Source organism: Microcebus murinus, chromosome 6 (assembly GCF_040939455.1).
Source record: "Microcebus murinus isolate Inina chromosome 6, M.murinus_Inina_mat1.0, whole genome shotgun sequence".
Taxonomy (NCBI): Eukaryota; Metazoa; Chordata; class Mammalia; order Primates; family Cheirogaleidae; genus Microcebus; species Microcebus murinus.
In genome coordinates this window covers 110,503,506-110,523,903 of record NC_134109.1, presented here as the reverse complement: position 1 = coordinate 110,523,903, position 20,398 = coordinate 110,503,506, and the positions used below count along the sequence as shown (strand labels likewise).

The following is a 20,398-nucleotide window of genomic DNA, read 5'->3' as shown; positions in this document are numbered from 1 at the left end:
CAGGTTACTTACCCTGTATGTGGATCAGTTTGTTCACTATAAAATAGGGGTTTATGAAACATATGAAAAAGTGTTCAACATCTCTAATCATCAGGGAAATGCAATTCAAAACCACAATGAGATATCACTTAACTCCAGTGAGAATGGCCTTTGTCAAAAAGTCCCCAAACAACAAATGCTGGTGTGGATGCGGAGAGAGAGGATCACTCCTACACTGCTAATGGGACTGCAAACTAGTTCAACCTCTGTGGAAAGCAATATGGAGATACCTCAAAGCAATACAAGTAGATCTACCATTTGATCCAGCAATTCCACTACTGGACATCTGCCCAAAAGAACAAAAGTCACTTTATGAAAAAGACACCTGCACTCAAATATTTATAGCAGCACAATTCACAATCGCAAAGCTATGGAAACAATCCAGGTGCCCATCAATTCATGAGTGGATTAATAAAATATGGTATATGTATACCATGGAGTACTATTCAGCTTTAAGAAACAATGGCGATATAGCACCTCTTGTATATTCCTGGATAGAGCTGGAACCCATTCTACTAAGTGAAGTATCTCAAGAATGGAAAAACCAGCACCACATGTACTCACCAGCAAATTGGTATTAACGGGATCAACACCTAAGTGGGCATATAGGAGTAACATTTATTGGGTGTCAGGAGGGGGGAGGTAGGGAGGGATATATACAACCACAATGAGTAAGATGTGCAACGTTTGGGGGATGGACATGCTTGAATCTCTTACTTGAGGGGGGAGGGGGGCATGGGCAATATAAGTAACCTTAATAGTTGTACCCCCATAATATGCTAAAATAAAATAATAAATTAAAAAATAAAATAAAGTGGCTTTTAAACAATAGGGGTTTATGATAGATAGCATCTACCTCATACAGTGGTTATGGGAATTAAATGGGATAATATACGTAAAACTCTTAAGATAGTGCCTGGTTCTTAGTAAACAATAAGTGTTTGCTCCTATTACTGCTATCATTATTGTTAGGCCCTCACTGTGTGATGAGACCATACTACCTGCTTTATTTACATAGATTAATTCTTCCAACAATTCCTATAATATGTACTATTACTGTTTTCATGTATAGATGAGAAAACTTTGGTTCAGAGATTTTAACTAACTTGCCCAAGTTCCACAGCTAATAAATAAAAGATGAGATTTGAATCTAAACAGTCTGACTCCAGACCCTTCACTATTAACTGTGCCTCCCAGATAGCAAATAAATATTAACAAAAGAATTCAGAAATGCATACCTTTCTGAAGGTAAGTATTTACCTTCAGACATGCTTAGACAACTTTTTTTGTTGTGTCTGTAAGCATACATGTTTATGGTTGTGATTTTATTGAATTTTTAATATATTCCTATTTTCTGCTGGTCTGTAAATGTTTCTGGTTCATATCATTAAAGTAAATGTACTATTTCATGGTATTCTGTATGCTCTGATACCTAAGCGAATTTAGAATAGATTTTGTTCTTTATTGACAAATGAAGAAACTTCAGCAAGAGTGGTTTAGTGATCCCAGAAGCTACAGCTAGTTGGTGGCATAGCTTGAACTCAGAATCAGATTTCCTGATTTAGCTCAGAGCTCTTCCTAATGCCTCATGTTGCCTACCAATAGTTTATGTTGCACGTAATCCTTTACCAAAAATTTGAGGTGCTTTGTTTTTCTCCCCAGAATTTGAGTGAATTTGTTGTAGAAAACCACAATTATGCTTTCTTCCTCATAACTCACATTGATAACATCTTGACTGTAATTTATCAGTTTTGTCTTTTAAATCTTCTAACTCTACTATACACTGGGGGCCAAATTAAATATTTGGAGAGATTATGTAGCAAGAATAAATGCCTCCAGAGAAGATGTTTCTGTGGAAGACATTGTAATGATGGTTTAAGAGTACCAATATTTTTCTTTTTCATAAAGGCAATTTGGAGTCAAATTTCTGAAGGCAAAGAGATGACAATGGAATTAGAAATGAATCAAGTTTGAGGTTTATCTTAAGGTATATTAGCAAGAAGTAAAACAACAACTTATTTATCAAAAACTTGTTACTTTTCCTACTAGTGACATAAGGAGTATGTCTGTCAACCTCAGAGGTTTTGTAGTTTTCAAAGTTAAACCTTTTAAGGAAATGCCACGCTCATTGTCATGGTCTTTTCCCCCATAATTAAATGGTATTTTTGTGTGATACTTTCAGTATATTTTTATGTGATTTTATCTGAAAAGTTAACAGGATGTATATTGAGTTAACCATTATTTCTAACCAATAGTAGGATTTCTCAATCTGCTGCTGTAGAATGGAGAAGGAATAAGGAAATCATAACACTTTATTCCCTTCATTATCAAAATATATCAGTTACCTGTCAAGATGAACCTAATCTCTGCTATGTGGTATTGCACTCATGGGGAAATATATTGTTGTTTTGAGGGTACATGATACTTTTCCTGGCCTCCTGTAATTTAAAACATTAATTTTTGTGTTAAATACTGCTTTATAAAACTAAATGCAGAATTTAAGTAAATTTTAATATAGAACATGAAATTTATAAGTTGTGCCCTCATATACTTTCTGCTAGACATATTTACTCTTTCCTGCCCTGTAGGGCTAATTCTAATGAAAGAGAAAATGTATCACTAGAAATTATATCTAAGGTATCTTTCAACAATACGCTAGAAATTCCTCTAATTGTGTTTTTCTCTGGAAAGGGGAGTGAGAAGAACATAGTCAAAGGGAATTTAGTTCTTTGTGTAGTCGTCTTTTTTTTAAGAAGAAAGTGTATTCTTGTATTTGAAAATTAATTTTAAAACATCTGTGATTCTTGATGGTACTTTCCTCTTTCTTTAAGATAATCACATTACCGAAAGTTGGTGAGTTAAAACAAAGACTGGAAAGTAATTACTCATGATCTTACTACCCTAATATAACTTCATTGAACATTTTGGTTTGTTTCCTTCCAATCTTTTTTCTTATGTATCTGTTCTTTAATATACGTACAATCTGTATAATGTGCCTTTCATAAACATTTCATTGAAAACTTTGTAACATACTTAATAAAAAATAGCTTTTGCATTTTTTATTGTTTGCAAAGCATATAGAGAAATGTATTATTTGATCCTCACAATATCCTTTTGAGGTAAATAGAATAGGTATTAGCTCCATTTTACATTTGAGGGTATTGAAAGCAGATAATAATACCTAGACTTCTGATCATGACAGAAGTACTTGCTAATACAGGCACGTGGGTGCATTTAGTGTGGAAAGAAAACCAAAACACATCATTCTGCAAATTCTTATCCCTGAGAACTAGTCCTGCCCTACTGGAGTTAGTAAACCTTTGAACAGCAATAACCAGCACTGAAAATACAGATTTGTTTAGTTTATTTTGTTTATTTAGTTTATTTTGGAAAATAAACTAAACTCAAAGAAAGAATCTTAAAGGGATTTAATTAGTCTGGTTACTCTTTTGTTAGAGTTACAGCTAATATAGTTAAACTTGGGAGTTTTTTACTTTCACCTGGAAAAAAAGGACACAAACTCAATAGTTTGTAAACCAGGAAGATTATAATCTAACTACTTCCTCTGAATTGCCATCATAGGATGAGAGCCAAGAGCAGGGTCCTCGAACTTTTTAAACAGGGGCCAGTTCACTGTCCCTCAGACCATTGGAGGGCCTTTGGAGATAGTTGGAGAGTGCGGCGCACATTCCACACATGCGCACTGTGGGCCCCAGACTAGTTGGCTGCTAAACAGGACAGGCAGACACTGCAAAAACACCCAGCTAGCCAGAAAAATGTCCTCAGGGGCCACATGTGGCCCGCAGGCCGTAGTTTGAGGACACCTGGCCAAGAGGTTCTGTGTATGATGGGTAAAGCTTTATCATAATGGTAGGTTGTTAGAGGAGAAATGTTCCTGGGAGACTGCTCTGGAGCTTTTAGTATGTCAAATTTGAATTCTGTGGCTATGTGGTAACTTTCTGAAGTTCTGAGCATTGTCAACTTTAGGATTCAAAGGCAAAGTACAGCAAAATAGTTTTGAGTTTTTAAATTTCTTTCAGTTTAAACTATTAAAGCATATTACAATTGTGCCTCTTCATGCTGTGAGGAAAACTCTAAATTTCATTTTACTGTACAAAGTAGTGAAGGCCACTGACTGCTTTGCCTCCCTGTAACTAAAGTTTTCTATCTTCAACTTTTGGCCAAGGAAATTCCCCTACTATCCAATGTCCTCTGCTTTTATTTTGTTAACTCTTCCTAGGAAGGGAATTTAATTTGTAAGTCAGTTGATTAAAAAGAAGAACACTTTGTGGGGATCCATTGCCTTTTATTACACTGTAGTTTTTATAAACGTTCTTAGATTTTCCTTCTCTAACACGTCATCCTTTACTTGCAATCTCCGTTGGCTTTGGAGAGGATAAAAGATTTAGGATTTATTGCCTGTAAAAGAAAGAAACATTCTTTCTTCTTTTCAGAGTTGTTTCACAGCTACAGGTTGGTGCTAAAGAAAGTAGTATAAAATGTAAGAAAATAGAGGAGCAAGTGTTCCTTAAGGACCAGTAAGGACCTTTGCCCTAGAATTAGCTATTGATTTTTCTGTTTGGATCCAGATACTAGGAACCTTTGTTGCTTCCACTTTCTCATATAGTCTTCCCTTATCAGCAGGGGATATGTCCCAAGACTCCCAGTGGATGCCTAAAACTGCAGATAGTATTGGGATAGTATTGAACCCTGTATAAACTATGCATGAACTCCTTTTTCTTCCTTCACAGTTTCACAGATGAGAAGATTCACTCTTAACCATAAATCTTAGCAACCTTCTCAGCATGTAGTTTATTTCCCTTAATTCGAGAACTTTCACCTTTTCACTTAAGGAAGCACTTTTCAGCTTCTCCTTGGACTATCTAAATCACCAGCTTTAGGGCCATTATAAAGTAAAATAAAGGTTACCTGAACATAAGCACTGCAATACTGTACTGTGACAGTCTATCTGATAACCCAGATGGCCACTAAATAACTAATGGGTGGGTAACATATACAGTGTGGATTCACATCCTAGGTGGGACAGCACAAGGTTTCATCTCACTACTCAGAATGGTGCACAGTTTAAAACTTAAGTATTGTTTATTTCTGAAATTTTCACTTTAATATTTTTGGACTGCAGTTGACCACAGGTAACCGAAACCTAGGAAAGCAAACCCAGATAAGGGGGTGTACTATATATTGCTTTCCTCAGACTCCACCCTTCAATCATGTTGTTCTAGAGCTATCTACCTTGCTATGAGTCTGGATTTCCAAACAGGTAAGTACTCTGAGCTCAGTGTTCCTTCTCAGGTGTTTATTCAGCTGGTGTTTTCTATTTCCTTCAGATCTACAATACATCTGTGAATTTATTATGATAATTAGCAGTTATCTTAGCCAGTTACCCCCCCCCATTCATCTGTATCTCTTCTCTGTTTTCTCATATATTTAAATAAATAAATACCTTTCTGCACATCAATCACTGCCTCCTCTCCACATACTTCTTTAAGTGTTTGCCACCTATCCCCTATGAGATTGTGAATTGTAAAAGGACAGGGTTTTTTGGTTTTATGATTTTTTTTTTTTGGTCTTGTTTACTTCTGTATCTTTGATACCTAACACAGTGACATATGATAAAGCTTTTAAAAACTCATGTCCCCTCTTGATAAACATAAATTCTCCTATTCTGATGTACTCTACGTGTGAATCACTAAGAAGTGAGTGAAAAATATACATATGTATCTTTACCAAGCAAGAACATTAACATTTTGTACTTTGTATAATTAAAGCAAGCTTGGGGTTTTTTCCAAATATAAAATTGAATGTCATTGAAATGCCTTTTCATATATCACATGGCCTCCTAGAGGGAGTACTGCTATACTTGTATTCCCCATGCTGGGGAATACACACCCACCTTTTTACACCATAGCACTCATTGTCCCAGAAAATTGGGGAAGAACTTTATACTAAAGATATAATGCCAAGCAAGTTTTATTGGATTGCTTTAACTGTTGTTTCTGGCACTGGTCCAGAAGTTGTCTTACTTGGGCAGTCATCTCCTTCTTTACTAATAATGAAAGCAGTGCTTAGATATTAGATAGCCTGTCAAGGAAGAGCAACTTGGGACCAACAGGCGCCATGAAAAAGCCGAATATGTTTACTGTGACCTCAAAATGCAACACCCTGCTTATAAATTGACAAATTTTACTGTGGCAGAGGCAGTGCTTTTTATTTTCCCTGTGTTATCACTGTGCTCCCAAAAGCTGATACAAAATACTATTTCTAGATGTTTTGGTTTTGTGCAGTTTTTTTCCTCAACCCATTTTATGTCTTAAAAGTAACAGTTCTCCATCAAAGTTCCATTGAGAGGGTAAAAAGGCATGTACAGTGATCCAGCTGTCTAGAAAGAAATCTAAACTGCGCAGTTTCTTTTGATGATCTAGTACTTCTGTGATATTTAAGAAAATATGATTCAAGTTTTTAAAACTTTTACTTCAAAAAATCATATACCATCACATAGGGAATTGGAGGGGATCATAAATAAAGATGGAAGATTTTTGCTTATTTCTAACTCTGACCTCTTCTTCCTACTTCTCGTTGTGTGAGAACAGTGTCTCTAAAACTAGGAAGATAACAGATTGTAAAATTCTGTAAAGCAAAGCTATACATCGCATCACACAATCTTGGTGACATAATGAAGGTGATCAACAAATGTTTGTTGTTGAAATATAAACTATAGGCATTGTATTATGTGGAGGCTGGGTTATTTCTTTTATAGCAAAAAAATCTTCAAAAAATTTGCAAGTTGTGTATTGTCAGTACAGCCCACCCTTTATCACTAAACTAGTTATAAGTCAACAGTTAAAGTATTTACAGGCCACAGTATTTAGAGATTCTATTCCTATTCTTTTTCAGTTATTTTGAACTTAAAAATTAGCTCTGCCTTCAAAATATATTAAGAATCTGACCACTTCTCACCACCTGTGCTACTACCACTCCGATCCAAGTCACCATCTTTCAGCTGTTTTATTGTAGTAGTTTCCCAAATGATTTCTTTATTTCTTTTTTCCCTCTCCACTCTTCAGTCTGTTCTCAAAACAACAGCCACAGTGACCCTATAAAAATGTTAGATTTCCTGCCTTATCTACTCAATAGTCAGTAGCTTCCCATTTCATACTAAAAGCCCAAATCCTTATACAAGCTATATGGCCGAATATGGTCTGGTTCCCCAGTTAGCCCTCAGACCTCATCTGCTACTTTGCTACTAGATCAGTCTAGCCACATTTGGCACCTCCTTCAATCACTCCAAAACTCCTCTGCACTAATTGTTTCTTCTCTTTAGACTGCTCTTTCCCCACATATATATTAGTTTTCTCTTTCATCTCCTTCAGGTCTTTCTCCAAAGATTACCTCAATGAATCCTTTTCTGGCCTTGGTATAGAAAATTACAGACATCCTTCCCTGAACTCTTCTCTTCCTAACCTCTTACCCTACTCAGGTTTTTCCTTAGTATATCACTATGTATCATTATTTATTTTAGTTTATCTTATTTTTTTGTCTCTTTTCTAATACAACATGAACTCCATGAGGGCAGGAATTTTTGCCTATTTTGATCACTACCGTATCCCCATTGCATAAAAAATTCTTAGTAGGGTGGATAATAAATTTTTGTTGACGGTTTCCTTATAGTTTGGTTCCTAGACTAGCCTACCAACATTTTTTAAAAATCAATAATAGGCTGAGCATGGTGACTCACTTCTGTAATCCTAACACTTGAGAGGTCAAGGCAGGAGGATTGCTTGAGGCCAGGAATTCAAGACCAGCCTGAACAACATAGCAAGACCCATCACTACAAAGAGTAGAAAACTTAGCTGGGCATGGTGCCGCACGCAGGTAGACCTAGCTACTTAAGAGGCTGAGGCAGGAGGATCTCTTGAGTCTCAGAGTTTGAGGTGAGCTATGATGATACAATTGTACTCTAGCCCAGGCAATAGAGTAAGACGGTGTCTCCAAATAAATAAATAAATTTTAAAATAAAAGATCAATAATAGTCATATTAATAGTTATAAGAGCCTGGGCTAAAGATTCTAGGAATAGAGCTGTATTTTCAGCCCTCCCAGCCAAACACACACCTCCTCAGGCCGTTCTCTTGAAGCAGCCTAAAGCCTTATATTTATACCCTAGGTGCCTGCCCCTGTCCCATCCTCCCCCCCCCCGCCCCCCCCCGAAACATAGATACTTAATTACTTCCAAATTATCTCTTCTCTCTTCTCATGGGTTTCCCCCTCATCTCTCATATAAGGTAAAAGAGTTCTTAACTGAATTTCATTTAACTGAACTGTAGTTAACTGCTTGGAGGGATTAGCCAGTGTTCTCATTCCTGCTGTAAAACTGATTAATGTCCACAGTCAACTGATTGTTCTTAGCTATAAGGTCACAGCTGGTAGACTACTCTCTAGTAAGCCTTTGTGCTTTTACTCCATCTAGTTACATTGTATGCATGTCAAAGTCAGTTGTATTTATTCCCAAACCTGTTTATGCCAGTACTATGGTGTAATAAATTATATAATTATAATGTATTATTATTTAATACAGTATTTTTTAAATGAATAAATGATATTTTTGAGAGCAGAAAGTACAGAGACTTTCCATATACCTCTTGTCCCCACACATGCACAGTCTCCCCCACTGTCAACATTCTGCACCAGAATGCTACATTGGTTACAATCAGTGAACCCACATTTACATGTCATCATCACAGTTTATATTAGAGTTCACCCTTGGTGTTGGACATTCTGTGAGTTTTGACAAATGCATAATGAAATGAATCCACCATGTTATTATCATACAGGATAGTTTCACTGCCCTAAAAATCCTCTGTGTTCTACCTATTCATCCCACTGCAAACCCTGGCAATCACTAATCTTTTTACTGTCTCCATAGTTTTTTCTTATCCAGGATGTCAAATAGATGGATTCACAGTGTATATGGATTTAGTATCCCTTATCCAAAATGCTTAGGACCACAAGTGTTGCAGCTTTCAGGTTTTTTCTGGATTTTGGAATTATTTGCATATACATAATAAGATATCTTGGGAATGAAACCCAAATCTAAACATGAAATTCGTTTATGTTTTACATATACCATATATGCATAGGTACTTTTATACAATATTTTTAATAATTATGTATATAAAACAAAGTTTTTGTACATTGAACCATTAGAAAGCAAAAGGCATCACTATCTCAGCCAAACATGTACATAATGTTTGGTTGTTTAGCATCACCATTATTCCTCACTGAATTTTTATGCTACCAATAAGCAATCATTTTCCTATACTTATTCACACATAAGTACTTACCAGTAAAAAATACAACATACCATTAATACAGTGAAAAAATAATGTATTCAAAATAACTAAGCAGCACAGGTATTAGTATCAGAACACCTATATTAGCTATTAGACAACAGCAATAACAAACAATGGCAGGCTCAAACTGTGTTATGTGCCTGTATTTTGAATGTGACCCATTATATGAGATCAGGTATGGAATTTTCCACTTGTGGCATCAAGTTGGTGCTCAAAAAGTTTCAAATTTTGGAGCATTTCAGATTTTCAGATTAGGGATGCTCAACCCACATAATCTTTTCAGATTAGCTTCTTTCACATAACAATGTACTTAAGTTTCCTCCATGTCTTTTCATGGCTTGATAACTCATTTCCTTTTAGTGCTGGATAATATTCCATTATCTTTACATACCACAGTTTATTTACCCACTTTCTTTCTGAAGGATATCTTGGTTGTGCCCAAGTGTTCGCAATTATGAATAAACAGCCATATGCAGGTTTTTGTGTAGACATAAGTTTTTCATTCATTTGGGTAAATACTAAGAGTGCAATTGCTGGATTGTGTGGCAAGAGTATCTTTAGTTTTGTGAGAAACTTCCAGACTATCTTTTAAAGCTGCGGTCCCCAACCCCCGGGCTGCAGCCCGGTACCAGTCAGTGGCCTGTTAGGAAGTAGTGTCGAATCACCACCTGAACTCCACCTCCCCATACACACACCCATCTGGTCTGTGGAAAAACTGTCTTCCATGAAACTTAGGAACCAGGACGCACAGCAGGAGGTAAGCTACCAAAGCTTCATCTGTATTTACAGCTGCCAGCTGCTCACATCACCCCCTGAGCTCTGTCTCTCCCCCAGTTCACCCTGTCCATGGAAATATTGTCTTCCATGAAACCAGTCACTAGTGCCTAAAAGGTTGGGGACCACTGTTTTAAAGTATCTGTGCCATTTTGCATTGCCACCAACAATGAAGGAGAATTCCTGTTGTTCCACATCCTTGCCAGCATTGATATATCAGTGTTTGGATTTTGGCCATTCTAATAGGTGGTAGGTAGCCCCTTATTGTTTTAATTTGCAATTTGCAGTTGGCCCTCTGTATCCTTGCATTCCGTATCTGCAGATTCAATCAATCTGGGGTCAAAAATACAGTATTTGGTGGATATGGAGTGGACTTCTCATATCCATGAGTTTTGTAAGGCCAACTATGGGACTTAAGCGTCTTTGGAGTTTGGCATCCTTGGGGGTCCTAGAACCAATCCCCCACTCATAGGAAGGAACAACCATACCTAATGACATATGATGTTGAATATCTTTTCATAGGCGTAATTGCTATCTGTGTATCTTCTTTGGTAAAGTGATCTGTTCAGGTCTTTGGCCCATTTTTAAATTGGGTGATTCATTTTCTTATTATTGAGCTTTAAGCATCCTTTGTATACTTTAGGTAACAGTTCTATATCAAATGTGTCTTTTACAAATGTTTTTCCTTCAGTATGTGGCTTATTTTCTCATTCTCTTGACACTGTCTTTCACAAAGCAAAATTTTTAATTGTTTTAATCTCAGCTTATCTGTTATGTCTTTTGTGGATCAGGCCTTTATTGTTATATCTAAAATAACATCTACATACCCAAGGTGATCTAGGTTATCTCCTATATTGTGATGGTAACATCTAGGAGTTTTATAGTTTCGTGACTTACATTTAGGTCTGCCTTAATTTTTCTTTTTGTCAGTAGTTTTCATTTTACTTTTTTTCCTATTCACTGCCTAAAAATTTAATTAACTAGAAAATTGATTAGTTTAACTAGCAATCTCTTTGAAAACAAACTAGAAATTTTGAGTTCATTTCTGTGAAGGTCTTTATCTAAATTCATTTTTTTGCATGTAGATGTCCAGTTGTTCTAGCACCACTTGTTGAAAAGACTATGTTTGCTAACTTGTATTGCTTTTGTATTTGTTCTCTTGTCAAAGATCAGTTGGCTGTAAATATGTAGGTCTATTTCTGGGCTCTCTATTCTGTTCCATGAATCTATTTGCCTGTTCTTTCACCAATACTACACTGTCTTTGATTACAGTAGTTTCATGTAGGTACTCTAAATTAGCTCATTTCCTTCAGTATTCAATTGGCTAAACTGAGTCTTTTGCCTCTCCATGTAAACTTTAGCATCTGTTTATCAATAGCCACAAAATAACTTGCTGGGATTTTGATTGAGATTGCATTGAATTGATAGATTATACTGGGAAGAACTGACATCTTGACAATATTGGTCTTCCTCTCCATGAACAGGGAATATCTCTCCATTTATTTAGTTCTTCTTTGGTATCTTTCATCAGAGTTTTGTAGTTTTTGTCATGTAGATTTTGTACATATTTTGTTAGCTTATACATAACTATTTCATTTTGGAGAATGTTTTTAATTTCAAATTCTACTTGTTCATTGCTGGTGTACAGGAAAGCATTTAACTTTTGTATATTAACCTTGTCTCCTGCAACATTGCTATCAATTGCTTATTAATTCTGGGAGGGGTTTTTTGTTGTTATTTTAGGGTTTTGTCAATTTGTTCAGATTTCTACATAGACAATCATATCATCTGCAAAGATAGTTTTATTTCTTCCTTTATTTCCTGTTCTTGTTCTATTGGATTAGCTGGGACTTCCAGTACAATGTTGAAAAGCAGGGTGTGAGGGGATAGCCTTGCCTTGTTCTTTGTCTTAGTAGCTTCGTCTTTCCAGCTTCAGTTTTCTCTCCATTAAGTATGATATTAGCTGTAGGTTTTTTGTAGATATTCTTTATCAAATTGAGGAAGTTCCCCTCTATTCCTACTTTGCTCAGAGTTTTTATCATGAAAAGTTGATTTTTGTCAAATGTTTTTTCTGCATGTATTGATACCATCATGCAACCTTTTTTCTTTAGCATATTGACATAATAAATTTCATCAATTGAACTATAAAATGTTACAGGAAAAAAATCCTAGAAGGATCCTGCACTGATTGCTTTTTAAGTATCTTTTGAATGCTTGTTCTATTTAAAAGAATCTGAAACTAGAAAATATATGCAGGTTATTATCGATGTGGAAACTGTAAGAAAACATTATGGAACTCCACTTAGTGAATGAATACTCAAAGGAAGTGCCCTGGACCTACATCAAAATGTTGGTGAATGGACAAATATTAATATATGTTTTAAATTAAAATGTTTAAGATAAGTGCATGTTTTGTTTTGTTTTGTTTTGTTTTCTGATTCCTCATTTTAATCAACTTTTTCAGTTAACCAGCAGCTAGTTGACTGTGTTGGCTAAGTGAACTTTTACTTTACTTCCTTCTGTGCAGCTGGATCTCTGAATCTGGAAGAAGTCTGCCTGGTTGAGCTTCTAGGAGGTTTTTGCTTTCAAAGAGATTGTTAGTTAAACTAGTCAGATCTCTAGTTGATGAAATTTTTAGATAGTATCAAAAGTGAAAAGAAAACTATTGACTAAAAGGAAAAACTGGAGGGGAAAGATTCTGGGGATTCATTGAGAACAGCTGCCTTGTCTAAGAGTCTGTCACAAAAATCTCTCTTTATTCTTTCTGCTTAGAGTATCCTTCCCCTATCCCCAGCCAGTCCTTTTTGCTTAACCTGCTGCTTCCTATTCTTGTTTTTGTTTTGTTTTGTTATGTTTTGTTTGAGACAGGGTCTCTCTCTGTTGCCTGGGCTAGAGTGCAGTGGTGTGTGTCACTGCAACCTCAAACTCCTGGTCTCAAAGCAGTCTTCCCAAGTGGCTGGGACTACAGGCACATAGCACCATGCCCAGCTAATTTTTCTATTTTTTTTATAGAAGTGGGGTCTCGCTCTTGCTCATACTGGCTTCAAACTCCTGGCCTCAAGTAATCTTCCTGCCTCTGCTTCCCAAAATACTAGGATTACAGGCATGAGCCACCTCGTCCAGCCATACTTCTTCCTTCCTCTTAAAAGAGATCCCAACTTTATATGCCTATAATACAAGGCAGTAATATAAATGAGTGAGGTGAGCAGAGTGAAGACTGTAATGGAGACAGCTGTTACTGGTACTAACTGAATGTTGCCCTTATTGGATAGGTGTTGGCAGATTTTTTTTTAATAAAAGAATTTAGATAAATTGGTTTTTTTGTAACTGCCCCATTTTTATATATTGGCAACTTATTCAAATATTTTAAAAATACATTGCAAACTAGAAAATGTCTACGTGTTGAATTTGGCCTTTGAGCTTCCAGTTTACAGACTCTACTTTTTGAAGCTTTTTCCTATCGTAGTATTTGCATATATCAGTATTGCACTCAACATGTTTTGTTGTGATTATTTCTTTTTATGGTTTTTTTTTCTGTCTACTGGAAGTAAATTATACCTTGAGGGTAGGATCCGTGTGGACAACATATTATTCATGTTTAAATCCCTAGGCTAGTATAATGCCTGACATTTGGTTGATGTTTGATAAGTGTTTGAGTGAATGAACAAGCAGACACATTTGTGAGTTTTCCTTTGTTTACTGGGTGACAGATTGAAGTCACTTGAGTAAATCTTGAGCAAAATTGATGTTAAGATCAAATGCTTAGACATGAATATCTAGCCTAACATAAATGGAAAGTTAAAAATTCCACTACAGAATATATATCAATCAGCAGTGTTCACTACAGTTGACATAAAGACTGATTCCATTGTTTGAAGACAATCTCACTCCTTGCAAATAGTAAAGGAGAATGCATATATGAGGATATACTTAGAGAATGCACTGAAAGTCCCCCAGATTCAGAATTAATTCAGCTAAGAAATACATAATGAGTGAGGTCAGCCATCTGCAGAAGCACCTGCCTGAGAAATAAATAATAATTGAATAACTGAAGAGCTTCCTTAAGATGAGGGATAAGATGTGTCTTTAAGCAAAGTCTGATCATAATAGTATGATAAAGTTGTGAAATACATAATTGTATTTATTCCTCAAATATATATTTAACAAACACCCATGTTAAGCCCCAAACCAGGGTTAGGGCTGGGGGAATTGAAAGGTAAATAGGCACTGTTCCTGACCTAACAAAACATATAGTTAAGTGTTAGAAAAGGTAAGTACAGTACAGTTAGTCAAACATGATGGGGATTTAGTGCAGGATGCTCTGATAGTGTGTAAGGGTATGCCTGATACTTTTTTTTTTTTGAGACAGAGTCTCACTCTGTTGCCCGGCTAGAGTGTCAGCCTCGCTCACAGCAACCTCAAACTCCTGGGCTCAAGCGATCTTCCTGTCTCAGCCTCCCGAGTAGCTGGGACTACAGGCATGTACCACTATGCCCAGCTAATTTTTTCTATATTTTTTTAGTTGTCCAATTAATTTGTTTCTATTTTTAGTAGAGACAGGGTCTCGCTCTTGCTCAGGCTGGTTTTGAACTCCTGACCTTGAGCAATCCTCCTGCCTTGGCCTCCCAAAATGCTAGGATTACAGGTGTGAGCCACCATGCCTGGCCTGCCTGATACATTCTTGATTTATCCAAGAGAACATGCTGAAAGAAGACACATGTCAGATGAAACTTGGAGGATGAGTAAGTATAATAATTACCCAAACAAGAAGGACTGGGATACTAAGGAAGTATTCCAATCAGACAACAGTTGACAGAGAGCTGTAGAGATAAGAGAATGTGGTGCATTTGTAAATAAAAAGCAATTTAGGAATGCCAAGACAATTCAATGAGGAAAAAAATAGTCTTTCAACAGATAGTGCTGGGACAACTGGATATCCACATATAAAAAGATGCATTTGGACCCCTACCTCATGTCAAAAAAATTAACTCAAAAATGGATCAATGATATAATGTAAGAGCTAAAACTCTGAGAAGAAGACATGGGGTAAATCTTTACGAACTTGGATTAGGTAATTTCTTAGATATGACATAGAAAGCCAAGCAACCAAAGAAAAAAATAATTTTGGACTTCAAAATTAAAAACTTATATGTTTCAAAGAACTGTTAAGAAAGTGAAAAGACAACCCAGAGAATGGGAGAAAAATATTTGCAAATAATATATCTGATAAGGGTCTAATATCCAGAATATAAAAAGAACTCTCAAAATTCAACAATGAAAAGACAATTAACCCAATTAAGAAATGGGCAAATGGCCGGGCATGGTGGCTTACACCTGTAATCCTAGCAGTCTGGGAGGCCGAGGCGGGAGGATTGTTTGAGCTCAGGAGTTCAAGACCAGCCTCAGTAAGAACGAGACCCTGTCTCTGCTAAAAGTAGAGATAAATTAATTAGTCAGCCAACTAAAAACAGAAAGAAAATTAAATTAGCCAGGTGTGATGGCACATGCCTATAGTCCCAGCTACTCGGGAGGCTAAGGTAGGAGGATTGCTTGAATTCAGGAGTTTGAGGTTGCTGTGAGCAAGGTGATGCCACGGCACTCTAGCCCAGGCAACAGAGCAAGACTCTGTCTCAAAAAAAAAAAAAAAAAAAAAAATGGGCAAAGGACTTGGATAGACTGCTCTCCAAAGAAAATAAACTATATAATTGGCCAATATGCAAATGAATAGATGCTCAGCATCATTACTTATCAAGGAAATGCATACCAAAATCACAGTGAGATACCACTTCACATCTATTGGGATGGCTATAATAAAAAAGATAGACAATAACAAGTGTGGTGTGGATATGGAGAAATTGGAACCCTAATGCATTGTTAGTGGGAATGTAAAATGGTGCAAGTGCTTTGAAAAAGTTTGCTCATTCCTCAAAATGTTAAACATGGAGTTCCAGCTCCATGTTTAGGTATAAACCCAAGAGAATTGAAAACATCCACAAAGAAACTTACACACAAATGTTCATGAGCAGCAGTATTCACAATAGCCCAAAGATAGAAACAACCAAGTCTGTCACCTGATGAATAAATAAACAAAATGTGGAATAACCATACAATAGAATATTATTCAGCCATAAAAATAATGAAATACTGATATATGCTATAATATGATGAACCTTGGAAACATTATGCTAAGTAAAAGTAGCCACCAAAAGGACACATACTGTGTAATTTCACTTACATGAAATGTCCAGAATAATGTCCAGAGTAGGTAAATTTATAAAGACAGAAAGCAGCTTAATGGTTGCCCAAGGATTAGGAGGAGGGGAGAATGGGGACTGACTGCTAATGGGAATTGAGTTTCTTTTTGGGGAGACTGAAATGTTTTCAAATTGGTTATGGTGTTGGTTGCACAACCTTGTGAATATACTAAAACCCACCAAATTGTATGCTTTAAAGGAGTGAATTTTATGGTATATGATTTATATCTTTTAAAAAAGCAAGTTAATATACCTTTTGGTGTGAGTTGGGGTTAAGGAATGTGAAAAGATGAGGCTGAGTTCGAGGGTTTGGGCGAGTTAGATTTAAATTAGTTTGAAAAAGTTTGGCAGAGATGATATGGCAGTTGGGAAATATCTTAAGAACATGTGGAAAGATTACTGAGAGCATTGAGGGCCCACTTATGGTTAGATCCCATAAATTTAGCACTCTTTATTTTGTGATTTTTTGTTTCTACCATCTTGAGTCAAAACTCAGAGTTGATATACTTCTGGTTTATGGAAAGATAGCAAGGCAAGGGACTTGGGAGTGTTGGTAAAGGAACATTTGAAATGTAGCCATGGAATTTAAGCTGGGCAGAGAAGGGAAATTAAAGGGGAAAATCCCCTCACTGAATAGGGAATTGTGTGGTTAAAGGTCAGTTGTAATAGGAGTAATTAAGAGAGCTGAAATGATAGGAGATCATGTTCAGAGATTTTTGAATATGAGATTGATATAACCAAGTGACCTCATTTTTAAAGGAACCAGGGATTTTGCATAAAGATTGTATAATAGTGTGGAGAATGAGGAATGCAGAATCCCACTTCTCAACTCTGAAGTGCATGATTGGGGAGGGGGTAGTGCATTGAGGGGGTAGTGCATTGGGGAGGGGGTAGTGCAGAAATATGATGCATCTCCATGAGTGGACTTAATGAAATGGGGTTAACATATGTAAAGTGAGGGCACTTGAAAAGAGCCAACCCCAGAAAATAGAAGTACAAATTATGCTTCCAGCACTGTCCAACACACTTGAAATAACATAGTCTCGTTGGTGCGATTATCTTTATCCTTGGGAAAGTTTACTAGAACAATGTTAGTTGAGGAACATTTCTTAAATTCTACCTAATTTCCTTTGTTCTGACCCTATGTTGACCAAAGCAATGTTCTGATTGTGATTTGACTCTGCATATTACTATAGGGAGAGAATGTGTTCATTCGCCAATAAGTGTCTAGTATGCTTAATATATTTCTCATTATAATTTCTTTAATCACCATTAAAATATTTTAAATTGGCACTCTGTTTTATGCATCATTTTTTGTTTTTTAGTGAGTGGGTAGTATTAGAGGGAATTTTAGGATTTCCAAAGCTAAGATCCAGACCCTGGTTCAAAGTATAAGCCCAAGGAGATACCATTTTTGTGAGGCCTCCAGGTAGAAGCCTTCACTGGGTAAGTCCTCTCTACTAGGAAGCATCTGCATTGATGAACCTATTTATGTAAATTGCAATGGAAAACCAGACTTTTATAATGCTTTGCCTTTGTACAAATTTCTCTTTGTACCCTTTGCAGAGCAGCATTCATTACATTTCTTAAGTGTTTTGCATAGAATTTCAAAATTCATTGTGACCTCTGTACTGAGATATTATCAGGCACAGATGCTACATGTGAAGGGCTTTTGGCAATCAGTGGCTTGATGGCCATGATTCAGTTTGAATCACTCCCTCACAGACCATATGAAACACATTCTTGCAGGATCCCAGCTGTATTCTTGGGAATCATTTTATTTTCCAACTTACTGGACTAGTTTAGAGGCCTTTGGGCTTCACTGGACTTTTCTTCATTTCCTTCTTTTGTTGATCTTGGCCCCTTAACCTTCCACCCACTTTATTACTCATTTCTTGGGGATTTGACTACTCAGTAACACTGAGAAAATATATCTGAAGCCATATGGGTTGAGTAAAATAAACTTAAGATAGAGAGGACAAAAAGGAAGAAATGTGTGTTCTCTGAACTTCCTTTGTTTATATGATCTATTTATATGTTGTTAAGGTTGTTTTATCCAGCTGCCTCCCCATATCTCAGAAATGACTAAAGATATCTGGGAAGCACTCTAACAGGGTCATGTTGGCATAGTAAATGAAAAGACACTTCATTTGTTTCCCATCAGATAATATATCTCCTTTTGAGGTTATGGGAGCAGTGCCAAGAGCTTCAAATGCTGGATCCTGAGGTTCTTGAAAGGCCATTGATTTCTAGGGACAACCATAGGAAAAAGCCAGTTACATGAGTACTTGTAAAGCCTAGGGGTATGTACCTGGCCATTTGAATGTTTGCTCATTACAGTTGTCTCTGTGGTATCTAATTGATAGTTTTCTTTTGGTAAAATGAACATTGGCACTAGTGTAAGGTGATGTTAGCAGCCTTACAGTCCAGTCTCTAATCTGGTTTTCATATAATATGAATTAAAACTAAAGGTCAGGCGTGGTCCCTCATGCCTGTAATCCTAGCATTCTGGGAGGCCGAGGCAGGAGGATTACTTGAGGCCAGGAGTTCGAGACCTGCCTGAGCAAGAGTGATATCTTGTCTCCACAAAAATAAAAACTTAGTCAGGCATGGCAGTACATACTTATAGTCCCAGCTACTTGAGAGGCTGAGGCAGGAGGAGAATTGCTGGAGGCCAGGAGTTAGAGGTTGCTGTGAGCTATGATGACTCCACTACACTCTAGCCATGGCAACAGAGAGAGAACCTGTCTCAAAAAAAAAAAAAAAAAAAAATTGACATACACTTGAGTCAGGATTATTCTAGAAAACATGTAGAATGGAATTTTGTGCCATTTATTAGAACCATTCCAGGTGTAAACATCCCGTCTTGAAGGAACTGAAAAGAGCTAGCAAGTATCCCTGCAGTGGAATAAACTCCTTACTCTGTGATTGAGTGGGAAGTTCCCCTCTCTGGCTTCCATGCTCTACCCACTAACATGGGTAATATATGTACAGAGTTGCATTTTTTCACATTAAGTAATTTATGGAACTTGGTCTGCTAACTAATAAATTTAGAGTGAAACAACTAAGAAATTGAAATAAAACATTAGTGTTATCTTTTGGAAATAAATCACTGCATTGAACATGGAGAACATGGTTGTCAGTGTCATTTGCCTTTTCTTCATATTTCCACCTCAGTGGAATGAATCCTAGCTCTGCTTTAGCTCCTGTGCTTTCCTTTTAATTGCTGTTTCACTGGGTCTCCTTAGCAGCAGCACCTGAAATAACTGCTGAGGAAACTCCTAAGTGAATTCATAATTTGCTTCTCGGTTCTGCCAGTTAATTGAGGCACTCTCTTTCTTGAGTGCTTTGCAGTTCCACTTAAGTGGCTGATGTTTAGGGTCACTATTGAATGTTTTGCTTGAATATCACTTTCATGATAAATGGAAGGCTGCTGCTTTTAGCTATGTGGGGTGAAGCCCTTGGTAGTAAGCCTTGAAAGGGAAAATCTTTCTTTGTAGTGATACACTAAATGAAATTACTCTCTTTGTCACTTTGTCCTTTTATCCTTTCAGTCTGATAACCTCTAGTTCTTGCAATTTATTTTCTTCAATTAAGCTTAGCTGTTTCCTGTACCCAGGTGCATGCTATTTCTGCTCTTGGTTATGGTGGTGATGTGGAGCATATTTCTGACCTGGAAGTGTGGTTTCTTTGACTCAGAACCACATGTATGCCTTCCATCCTCAACTTCCTCTGCATTATTTCCTTTTGGAGGGCTCAGTTTGTCACCATTTAATCTAAGGATGATTCATCTGGGACTTAAAACTGGTACTGCTGTAACAATAATACCTTTCTTTATGTAATAATACTCAAAGCACTTACTATCTTAGCCTTTCTCTGTTTATGAACCACTTTCAGTTTTAATCCCTCACAATTACCGTGTGGGTTAAGTCAGCAATTTTGTCTGTGTCTAAGATGGTAA

The 20,398-nt window shown here is 36.7% G+C and overlaps 1 protein-coding gene across 1 annotated transcript in view; it reads left to right on the top strand.

Moving 5' to 3' along the window:
- HMG20A (high mobility group 20A) overlaps positions 1-20,398 on the top strand; it is a 72,758-nt gene that overhangs the window by 25,026 nt on the left and 27,334 nt on the right. The window lies entirely within an intron of this gene.